A 10,953-nucleotide genomic window follows, 5' to 3' on the forward strand; every position below is an offset into this window, starting at 1 on the left:
TTCTTCCTGCAGATGTTTATCTGTATTTGTTTCCATTTTTGGAATTGAACCTGAAGTTAACTTTCATTCACACCTACCAGCTCTACATTGCGTTTATTTAATTTCCAACAAGGCTGTAATTTACTGTATGTGAAATTGTTCAGTAAAATAAAATTGATATTTAACATGCAGTTTCACATGTCTCCAGAGTTCTTTATGGCGCTTTAATGTTTCAGCTGACAATAACTTCACTTTTCCAGAATGTTCCATGGACATGATTCTGTAATGGTATTTCCATAAAATGCTAAACATTGCTTAGGTCATTTACTTTATTTTTCTGTAGGCAATTTATTATACTCGCTGAAACTATACAAATAATACCTCCAAATTGTTTAGCTGTACATGCAAAAAATTAACATTTGGATATGAAATATCCAGTCCTGTCATATGCGTTTGTGAAAGTGGGTTTTAAAATGAATATATAGGCATACGGTGTTAATAGACTGATCCATCTCTGAAAGCCTTATACAAGCACATTGGGGGCATCGGGGGTTGGTGGTTGCCTAGTACAGATATGTTAATATCCCTGCAAACACAAAAGTTACATGTCCTCTGAGGATGTGAAATACTATGTCCAGGGCCGGTTTTTATAGGGCCGCAGTTATCCTGGAACCACCCGTATGTGCAGCGCGTGTGTGTTCACTTGCTCAGACTGGGCCGGGATTGGCTGCCTGGCCTCAGTGAAAACTCTCGGTGGAAATGTGTGAATTCCTGCCTCTTCTGTGACCTCTAAATCGTCTGCACTCGTGTCTCGACGGGGTCAGGAAACAACACCCACGACGGCTATGCCAGAACGAGCCGCCCAGGGGAGATCTATTGGAGGAGTCTGGCCCACTACCAAAGGCAGGGCCCATTAAATCTCCCTGCTGCCTCAGCGAGACGGAAGTGCCACTCAGTCTCAAAGCCTCCTTTCCCCGGTCAGAGGAGAATAATCCAGTCATTGGCTGTTACTGAGGGATATTACCAGTAGAGGGCAGTAGAGACCAAAGTTTGATGTGGGTACAGGGCTCAACTGGTGGCTCTGGTGGGATAGCATGGCCCAGCTGTTGATAATGATTTTTGTTGGCCAAAATATTTTCTGTCAAGATTTTATTCGTTAAATCACCCAAACTTCTGTGTTGGCAGCAATTATGTCCACGTTGTATTGTCACAGGCCTGGGTCATGTGGCAGGGATTCAATTTAATTGGACGGAAATTTGAAAGCCTTCCTGAATGCCTTGGGTTAGGAAATTATCTTTTGTTTTCCCCCATTGATTCTTTATTTTGCTCACGCAATGCAGACAAGATACACTGAACCTTGAGTAGGCAAAGGTGTGTGATACCACCCTGTACACTGGCTCCCTGTCAATGAAATAAATAATTTGTGTGAATCCACTTTATATTTTGGTTTTTACATTACATTACAAGGAATTTAGCAGACACTTATCCAGAGCGACGTACAATGAAGTGCAGATCAAACGCAGGAACAAGTGTGAAGAGGATCCGAGAGGACAGTACAGTTCCGAGTCCTAGCGTGACCGTACAGATATAATCGGAACCCTTCAAGAATATATCAATTTACAAACTAGCATACCACGGTTGGCTGCTAGAATGCCACGAGTACAACAATACAATAGCTAATGGTTTGATTCTAAGGATGTGTTGTTTTTTTAACTACATGCCAGGAACTTGAGTATTCAGATGTTTTCACCATGAGGATGATCCAAATTGGGGCAGCTTACATACTGTCGTGACGATTCACCTTGAGGCTGTTTTTCATTAGGTTGCAACAGAGGTCCACACCCTTATCACAAGCCTTGTCTAGCATTCAGACCACTCTGTTAACTCAATGACAGATTCATGGAGTGTTTATCCTTTACATTTTGATGCTATTTTTATGCATAGCAACTATAAATTGTGGTTTATTGGTGGCTGTTGTAACTTACAGTCTATAGGATGTTTTTCACCATGGGAGTTTCAGAAGAACCACCCAGATTAGAGGTGGAGTACATCTGAAGGAGCTGGCTGGGAGGGCTGCCTGTTAGCTGGAGACTGACATTGAACAGAAATAGCCTGTGTGACCATACTGTACGTATGTCTGATGAACAGTTAAATGCCGCTGCTTCTTGTACAGCACAGCCCAATGTGAATGAGGTTAACGTGCAGGCTGTCAGCTCTGCAGGTTTTTACATCCATATGCAGTGATCCATGTAATTTCAATGTTTGGCTATGACTCTGAGTTTACCTCCCCACGATGCTTAACTGGCATTGACGTGTCTGGTCCTCGTGTTGAGCGATAGTATCAACAGACTCCAAATGCAAATGCCACTCCTGTAATCAACTCTTGATCTTTGTTTCTCGTGCATGAACCGATGATGCAACAAAACAGCTGGCCAGGAAACAGTTGAGCATTGAAGGAAACTGTCCAATTATTTTGGTCCCCTAAAATGAATGAACTATGAACTATGTATATACTGTAAAGGGAAACCTCATATTCATTGTTTCAAATCCAATGTGCTGGTGTACAGAGCCAAAACAACAAAATTGTGTCACTGAGCCTTTGGCATTTAACTAGCCGCTATATACAGTGGTGTGAAAAAGTGTTTGCCCCCCTTCCTGATTTCTTATTTTTGTTTGTCACATTTAAATGTTTCAGATCATCAAACAAATTTAAATATTAGTCAAAGACAACACAAGTAAACAAAAAAAAAAAGAAAAAGTGATTGCCCCCCCTGTTAAAACATAACTTAACTGTGGTTTATCAAACCTGAGTTCTCTAGCCACACCCAGGCCTGATTACTGCCACACCTGTTCTCAAACAAGAAAACATCTTGATATTCCCCAAGACTTTTGGGAAAATACTCTGTGGTCTGACGAGACAAAAGTTGAACTTTTTGGAAGGTGTGTGTCCCATTACATCTGGCGTAAAAGTAACACCGCATTTCAGAAAAAGAACATCATACCAACAGTAAAATATGGTGGTGGTAGTGTGATGGTCTGGGGCTGTTTTTCCGATTCAGGACCTGGAAGACTTGCTGTGATAAATGGAACCATGAATTCTGCTGTCTACCAAAAAATCCTGAAGGAGAATGTCCGGCCATCTGTTTGTGACCTCAAGCTGAAACGAACTTGGGTTCTGCAGCAGGACAATGATCCAAAACACACCAGCAAGTCCACCTCTGCATGGCTGAAGAAAAACAAAATGAAGACTTTGGAGTGGCCTAGTCAAAGTCCGGACCTGAATACTATTGAGATGCTGTGGCATGACCTTAAAAAGGCGGTTCATGCTCGAAAACCCTCCTGTGTGGCTGAATTACAACAATTCTGCAAAGATGAGTGGGCCAAAATTCCTCCACAGCGCTGTAAGAGACTCATTGCAAGTTATCGCAAACGCTTGATTGCAGTTGTTGCTGCTAAGGGTTAAGTGTTAAGTGTGACAAACATGCAAAAAAAGAAATAAATAAATAAATCAGGAAGGGGGCAAACACTTTTTCACACCACTGTAGTTACATATAAACATAAAATCATTTTTAATCTGAAAAGGATGCCACAATTACTGTCACCATGCTTTTAGTGCCATCGTTTGCCAAGATAGCAACAGGGAGTTTTCTGTAATGTTTGATGAGGTGGGGGAACGTGCAGCAATGGACCTGCCACCATTCCTCCATTCTGAATTCAGATCCGTCAGTGTTGGTCTTTGTTTGTGGATTTTCTTCAGCTCACCCTGCTGAAATCTGACATCTGTTGGTACTTGAGTCCCTGATGTCTGGTATCCTAACAAGGTTCCAAGGGCATTTGGATGCAGCACCACAACATCACATATTCAGCACTCTACCTGACAGTGGGGACAAGCTTTTTTTCTCCATTATCCCCTTTTTACTTCAAAACTGGTGTTTGCGGCCAAAAAGCTGCTTTTAATATTTTACCATTGAACCTGGCTCCGACAAAATACTGCTTATGTTTGCGGTTTGATGACAGTTGAGGCTTTCTTCTAACAAGTCTTCCAAACAGCTTTTCCCATTGGTTGGTGTTTAATTGTAGCTTTGAAGACTCGGTGACACCAAGATACAACTTTGGCAGTTTTCTAGCTGTGATTTCTTGGCTCTCAAATCATCCTCCCCTCTGTGTGTCAAGGCAAAGTGTGTTTGCCTCCTCTTCCAAGAAGGGTCACAGCTCCAGTTGTTATTTATGGTATGTACTCATTGCAATAAAAGTTGAACTTCCTAATTTATGTAGTTCAACAACCTTTTGTCTCATTTTATCTGTGTTCTCTGTCCTTCTCCATGTTGACGGATGACTAAGGGAGTTTGGTATGTGTAGCAGCGAAACAGGAGGTTATGGATGACCAATTAAAATCCCTAAATATTCATATGAACCAAGAAAATATAGAAGATAACAAAAGGACAACAAAAATCTGGAAAGAAAAACATGAGCAATATAAACTCAAATGAAGGTTAGGTTTCCCTCATACTGCAAGATCAAACTGAAAGAACTGCATTTCCCCATAGCCTTTTTGGCTCTGTCTGCTGTATTAATGTAATGTAATACATTTTTTGTCTTTGCTCCATTTCCTTTTCTTGCGTAGTTTAGTGTTGACAAATTTAAACACGGTGAGAATCCACTCAAGTACTGCATACATGCCTGTGAGAACATACAATTTTGGTCTTTCCTGTTTTTTGGTCATATCTAAATCAGGAGACCCTAACTTGGCGAAACAGCTTCTGCTTTTTCTTAGACTAGAAATAATCCACTCAACTCGAATGAACTCTGACCGGGTCAGAACTCCAATACTGTCATTGATGGTCATTGCTGGTCATTGCTGCCAGTCTGGAGTACCATGCACAGGGGTCATGTACTTGTTTCAGACATCCAAAAAGTGGGAGCTGTTGCTTTACAGTAAGTAGCTGAGAATAAAGATACAACAAATAATAGAATGCCGTTCAAATAGAATAGAAGTTCCCCATTTTGAGGTGGGGAACTGATAAAGTCAGCAACTGATAAAATAAAAAGCTGGAAATATATATTGTTCTGACCTATGGGTGGCTATGACCAGATGAGGTGTATGAACAGCATCATGTACTGTATTCAGATGAATGACAGGCTAGGGTGTAGTGCATGGCACCTGCTCTGGGTTGGTGCCTGGTGTGTTGATTTCTGAGAAAAGACATCATGGAGAATAGCCAAATAGCAGAATATTTGACTATGGGCATAGCACCATGACTGTACTGTCATCACACTGTTCTGTACATCCGCCAATATTATAGGCCTTTTATTACATAGCTTTGTTGAATGTTCGATTGTGACCAGTCACTTCAAGCATTCAGCGGTCTGATATTAACGTCTAATGACCGCTGCTATAACAGGCATAGAGTGTCAATAGTGAAGTACGCGGAAGTACAGTATGTCTGCTGAGTGCTAAAGAGCTTTTTGCCCATTGACTTCAATGTAAAACCCCAAGGTGATATAACAACCAAAGAAAAAACAATCACTCCAATTTTCTCCCAATTTGGTAGCCAATTGTACCCTATCCATTCCATTTCCCCATGCTAACTGCTAAGGATACACCATTTACATCCTCATCCCTTGGCGGCCCTGTGAGATCTGGTGATCCGTAGAACGACATGGCTTCTCCAAGCTGTATTGTTCCAGCCCGTGATCGTGATTCTGAGGCGATCAGGGCGCAGCTATTTATATCCGATCCCGCTAACCCTGCTGAGTCCCCCCCCCCCCACCCTCAGAGGGGCGGGCCAATTATGCCGCTCCCACGTGAGTCGGCCAAACTCGCCTTTTTGGCAGGACCGGGAATCTGTCAATTTTTTCAATGATACATTTCATTATGCGTAGTAGTTTTTGCAACAATGATTGTTTCGGTAAAGAGGTTTTGGAAAAAAATGGAATTTTAATACCTTTTTTCTTACAAGGAAGGAACGATTTAAGCTTGTCATCTGTGGAACTTTGCTCCTCTAAGTAACGGTGAAGGAAAGCTTGGCATTCCTCCAAAAATACCAGTCTTGCTGTCATCTGTGAGGCACTTATATTGAGTGAGTTTATATTCAGTGTCTGTCTATGCAGTGTCACCAGCACTACACTATATTTACAATGTGCAGTTGCCTTCACAGCCTGCCCCCTGAGTGTTGTCAGTTCATACCTCACTTATTGCCTTTGTGAATTCCTCGAGTTAATGGCCTAATGTCACTGGCCAGCTCTTTGGGGAACTTCACTGTTGTTCAAAATGCTTTCAAGTAATAAAGAACTGTCCTCTCGCTCTCTGTTTACTCTATCACTCGGTTGTCATGGTTTCCTAGTCCATTATTAATAACGCATGATGGGCAGAGGAGGAAATTCATGACAGCTACTCTTGGACTGACTTACTCCAAAAAGCCTGACACAATAAAAGGAAACCTCGTCACAAAAATGTCTGAATTGGCTCCTTCCCCCTTTTTTTGGCAACTCACATTGGAAATAGACTTGTACTGCCTGGATAATTCATTAAAGAGATGGAGCTGTGGAGTGAATATATAGATTAGAATGCAGATTTCGGAACTTATTTTGACATCTGCCACATATTGTCATCTGCCACACGTATAGGACATTTGTGACAGTTAAGATTTAGCATCGTTATCTTGGGTCTTGTAGCATGTGTGGATGCATAACAGGAACATTTTATATTTTCCAAATTATTCTTTCTGGGACCAAAATCCGGAGGCAAAAGAATGGCCTATAATTCATTCTAAGCTCAGTCTGCTCTGAGTATGAAGCAGTGGGAAATCACCTAGGTCTCTACCTTGGCTTATGTTCTCATAGCTGTTGGAAAAGTTTTTTGTGGTGGTGGGGGTGGGAAGCTAATTTTGGGAGGCTATTCCGGTAATGTCAGTCAAGTACTTCATGATGTTCTCTCTTCCAAGTAGGGCCACAAGTCGATTTGGTTTCTGATTGCATCTGGAAATATTGGCCAGTTAGCAGCCTGTAATTACTCCTCCTTTTTAAGGGAGCCTTATCCCTGATATTTTGTGGGGATGAAGCATGACACACACCACTGATGAACTTATATACAGTATAAGTATAAACTTATTTATACTTACTTAATATCATGTAGAAACTTTGACGAAGCATTCTTGCTTGAGTCGCTCATACAACCCAAAATGGATTCTGTGTATATGTACTGTATATATACGTTTGTCAAGCAATGTGCCAAAATAAAAGCTATTTTGATGAGTTGTCAGCAGTTTTCAGCTTTGATTTCTAAACAGAGGGGAACATTTACTGTTTTCCTGAACTACGTCATCAGTGCTTGCTATGAGACGTGTCATACCAAATGTTTTTAATGTATCTTAACTAAATTAAACCTGAAATATCAATATCAGTTTGGAACTTTAGAACCAGTCATTCACCATGCCTAGATTGCAGCTTTTGAGGTCTTTTGTTGGATTTAATCCTGCACAAATATACACATTGCTAGTAATATAATTGGTCACAAGCATAGAGATGATTGTGTTTCTAAGCCAGTCGTTTTATAGGGTTTTTGGAATCCACCCTCACCCTGAGCAAAAGATTGTAGACAACTTGGGATGCCATTGGGAGACCAAAAAACGTTGCTTATGTTGGCTTAATATCTGTGTCTTACACACCTGTGATATGATTCTCAAATTAACTTCAATTTGGATTCCAGTTTTATGGATGTAGCCATGATTGAATAATAGTTTTCTCATGTAGCACACTGTTTATAAGACAGCGTATCGTGTTTGAAATAAAATACACTGGAACTGGTCATAATTCTTGCCAACACTGTATTTCTGTTTCTCTGCTTTGGACAGAGATGTACCTGACTGCTACTGGCATACTGTAGCTCAGGCTCTAATCTGCAAGGTAACAGTTGTTGGGCCCAGTCTGTGCTTATGGCAAACAGCTTCACCAACTGAGCCATTCAGGAATCCAGGGATCCCATCAACTTCACATTTCAAGTCAAAATCGAAATTCACTTTTTCCTCAATTTAGTCAATTCTTCATAACCATATGTCTTAAAGTATATATTCCCAAAAAAATGTAAAATTGTAATAGTTGTGTATTTTCACACCAAAGTTTTTTCCCCCCATCCTCTTTCTGGGAAGCAAGATTTTATGTCCAGTGTACCAGTGGGCGTGTATGTTGATCAAATGTTCTGTTCCCCTCCAGTGAATAACCTTTAACCACAGTATCGCACATCCTCTTGTGACGTATTCCTCCTTGACGTCAATCAAATCAACTCACCCTTCAAAAATTCCCCCGAAAGATACATTTTACATGTGTATACAATAGTATCGCGGAATCTCATGCTGCTCTAAGTTTCAGCTTGTCATTTAGCAGAATTTATTATGATTCTTCCAGTACTGGACCACTGTAAATCACAGTCCAGGGGCCTGGTCCCATAGAATGTGAATTACCAACAAACTAAGGTAATGTCAGGAGCTTAGCCCACCTCCAGCTCAATTCATATGAATAATACAGAGTCAGTACACCCAGTCGATAATCTATTCCCTGGTCACCGTGTACTCCCTCTTTTATGGATGCTGCCCACCTTTTGAGGGACCCCCTCCCATCTACAAGATGGGGCGCAGGGAAAAGTAAGCCCACTCTTTCCACCCCTACTGAAGATCACCCACACTCTACATGCCACCCACTCTGCATTCCCCTGCACTACACACCCCTCTGGGGGAACCCCCTCTTTGCCAGCTGGGGCGAAATACCTCCAGGAAATGCATGCATGCCTCCACTCATACTCACTAAAAAGACACACACAGAATAACAAAAAGAAAATTACCATGGGATGCGGTTTGGCCCAAGCCACTGTGCCTAGTCTCCCTACATCCCGAAATAAAAACCAAAACAAACAAAAACGCCCATCTCCAGGAACCTGTGCGGTTCACCCCAAGGCTCGGCTCCTCTCTGTGCCACTCCACAGACTCGGTGATGAACTCCAACTCCCACAATGCCCTTCACTCTGGTCACAATCGTGCTGCCACCAGGACAAATATAAGCTGGTTATAGAAAACAGCTTCATGTCACCAAAACCATGGTTTTTTCCAACGCTGTCGTTCAGTCTCTCTCCCTCTACTATCCAGGTCCCATCTGCCCTAGGTTTGCTACCAGGTAAATCTGTCATCCACTTTTATCTACAACAACACAAAGTATAGACACAACACTCACACCTGCTCCAACCCCCTTCTTACCCCAGTAATTCCAGTCGGTGTTACTCTTGACAGGAACCTATGTTGTTTCCATGTGGGTGTATGATGGAGATGTATCTGACTAGATCTGCACCCTGCTGAAAAAACTCAGTTTTGAATCTGCTGGTAGCGGGTTGACCAGTTCAGACTAGCTCCAGCTTGACATGGTTTGACCAGGTATATTTTGAAACAGCTGGTTGACCAGCTACCAGCTCAGAAAAGCACTAGCTGGTTGACCAGCTCATACAGTACCCAGCTAGACCAACTTTATGACCACCTTGGCCATGCTCATGAACAGCTCATATCCATCTTGACCATCTTATGACCTGCTGGGAAACTGCAGCTGGTCAAGGTGGCATAGCTGGATTTTACAGTTGGTCAGAGGACTGAATGGCATGCCCACTCTTGTCTTACTGCTTGTTACTCTCCAGTGGACTCTACTCATGCTAGCAGCCAGAAGCACTGGAAACAGGCATTAATCATGGACCAGGAAATCATCATATTTGGGAGAAGCTTAATAATCACGGAGCAGGGATGCCTAGTCTAGTCATTGAAATGACTTCCCTTCTTACGATTGGCTGTGGATCCCACTGAAACTATACGGGTCAGCCCTGGTGCCCTTGTTGGTTTAAAACAGGAGTAACCCCTCCGTTCTCTTTGGGAGAAGTCATTTTTCTTCCAGCTTTTCACATTTTTCAAATGCCCAAACCATGAGCGTAATTGCAGAGAGAGAGCTCGCTTTCATTCCTTTTCTCTCCCAGTGTGTTATTGTTGGATGTCAGATGGAGGTCATGTAAGCGTATGCCTTGCACTGCAGGTCTCACAAGGTGTTGAGCGTTTGGTGGTGTGGGGAGGAATGACGTTGGCTGAACGCCGACAATGAGCTTCTGGGAATCTGTAGCCTGACTGCAGTTCCCTCCAGGTCACTAATATAATCCTTGCAAGTCCTCCCTAAGTCCAGCTTCCCTCAAGGAATTGTGGGAATATTATATATAATGATATTCCTCATTACTGTCTCACTGCTCTTTGTTTAATATGGAACTGATTCAAGTTTCAGTAAACATGCTGGTCATGTTACACTCAAGTTAAATACCCTTACTTTTATCTCTAGATTAAAAGGTAATAGTTATTGTTGATGATTCACTATTCTAATGCATTTTTACACAAAGATAGTTTAAGCTATGCTTTGTGAAAAAAGTAAAAAGTCAAGCCCTTCTGTTAAGGATCAAAGAATGAGGAACCAAACTTAATAGAGGGATCCCATCCAACATGCAACAGGAAGCAGTGAAGTTGTGCAAACACAGGATTTGAAAGAAATAATCTTCTTTTGAAAATAAGGAAATTAATCGGAATGCTTATTATCTGCACACACAATTCTGGAGAAAACTCTGTCCAATGTGAGGCAACTGTCTTTCTCATAGTCATACGCACTCTGCTTCTACTGTCCTGAAATAGCATATGCTGTCCGGGCAAACATTCCATTTGTGTATTAATTATTGTCCACCACAACCAAGACAGGCATATAGATGGCGGCCATTATTTTATATGGAAGAATTCTATGGCACACCAGGAGCCACAGAACCCCAAACAGGCACCCAAAGAACTAGCCCATTGGAATTCAATGGAGAAATGAATCAGCTTTTAACAAAATGAGAAAATATTCCTCCCCGTTGCCATTCATTCAGTTTTTACTGGTAGTTACAGTCTACATGATGCACTGCAGGAGTTGGTG

The 10,953-nt window shown here is 41.8% G+C and overlaps 1 protein-coding gene across 2 annotated transcripts in view; it reads left to right on the plus strand.

Moving 5' to 3' along the window:
- Positions 1–173, plus strand: part of LOC133137786 (PHD finger protein 20-like protein 1) — a 21,418-nt gene extending 21,245 nt beyond the window's left edge. For both annotated transcript variants that reach the window (XM_061256130.1, XM_061256131.1), the window contains one exon: positions 1–173. This exon is cut by the window's left edge and continues 2,855 nt beyond it. The gene's annotated coding sequence lies outside the window, so the exon portion shown is untranslated.
- Positions 174–10,953: the final 10,780 nt, after the last annotated feature.

This window comes from Conger conger, chromosome 9 (genome assembly GCF_963514075.1).
Source record: "Conger conger chromosome 9, fConCon1.1, whole genome shotgun sequence".
NCBI classification, from domain to species: domain Eukaryota; kingdom Metazoa; phylum Chordata; class Actinopteri; order Anguilliformes; family Congridae; genus Conger; species Conger conger.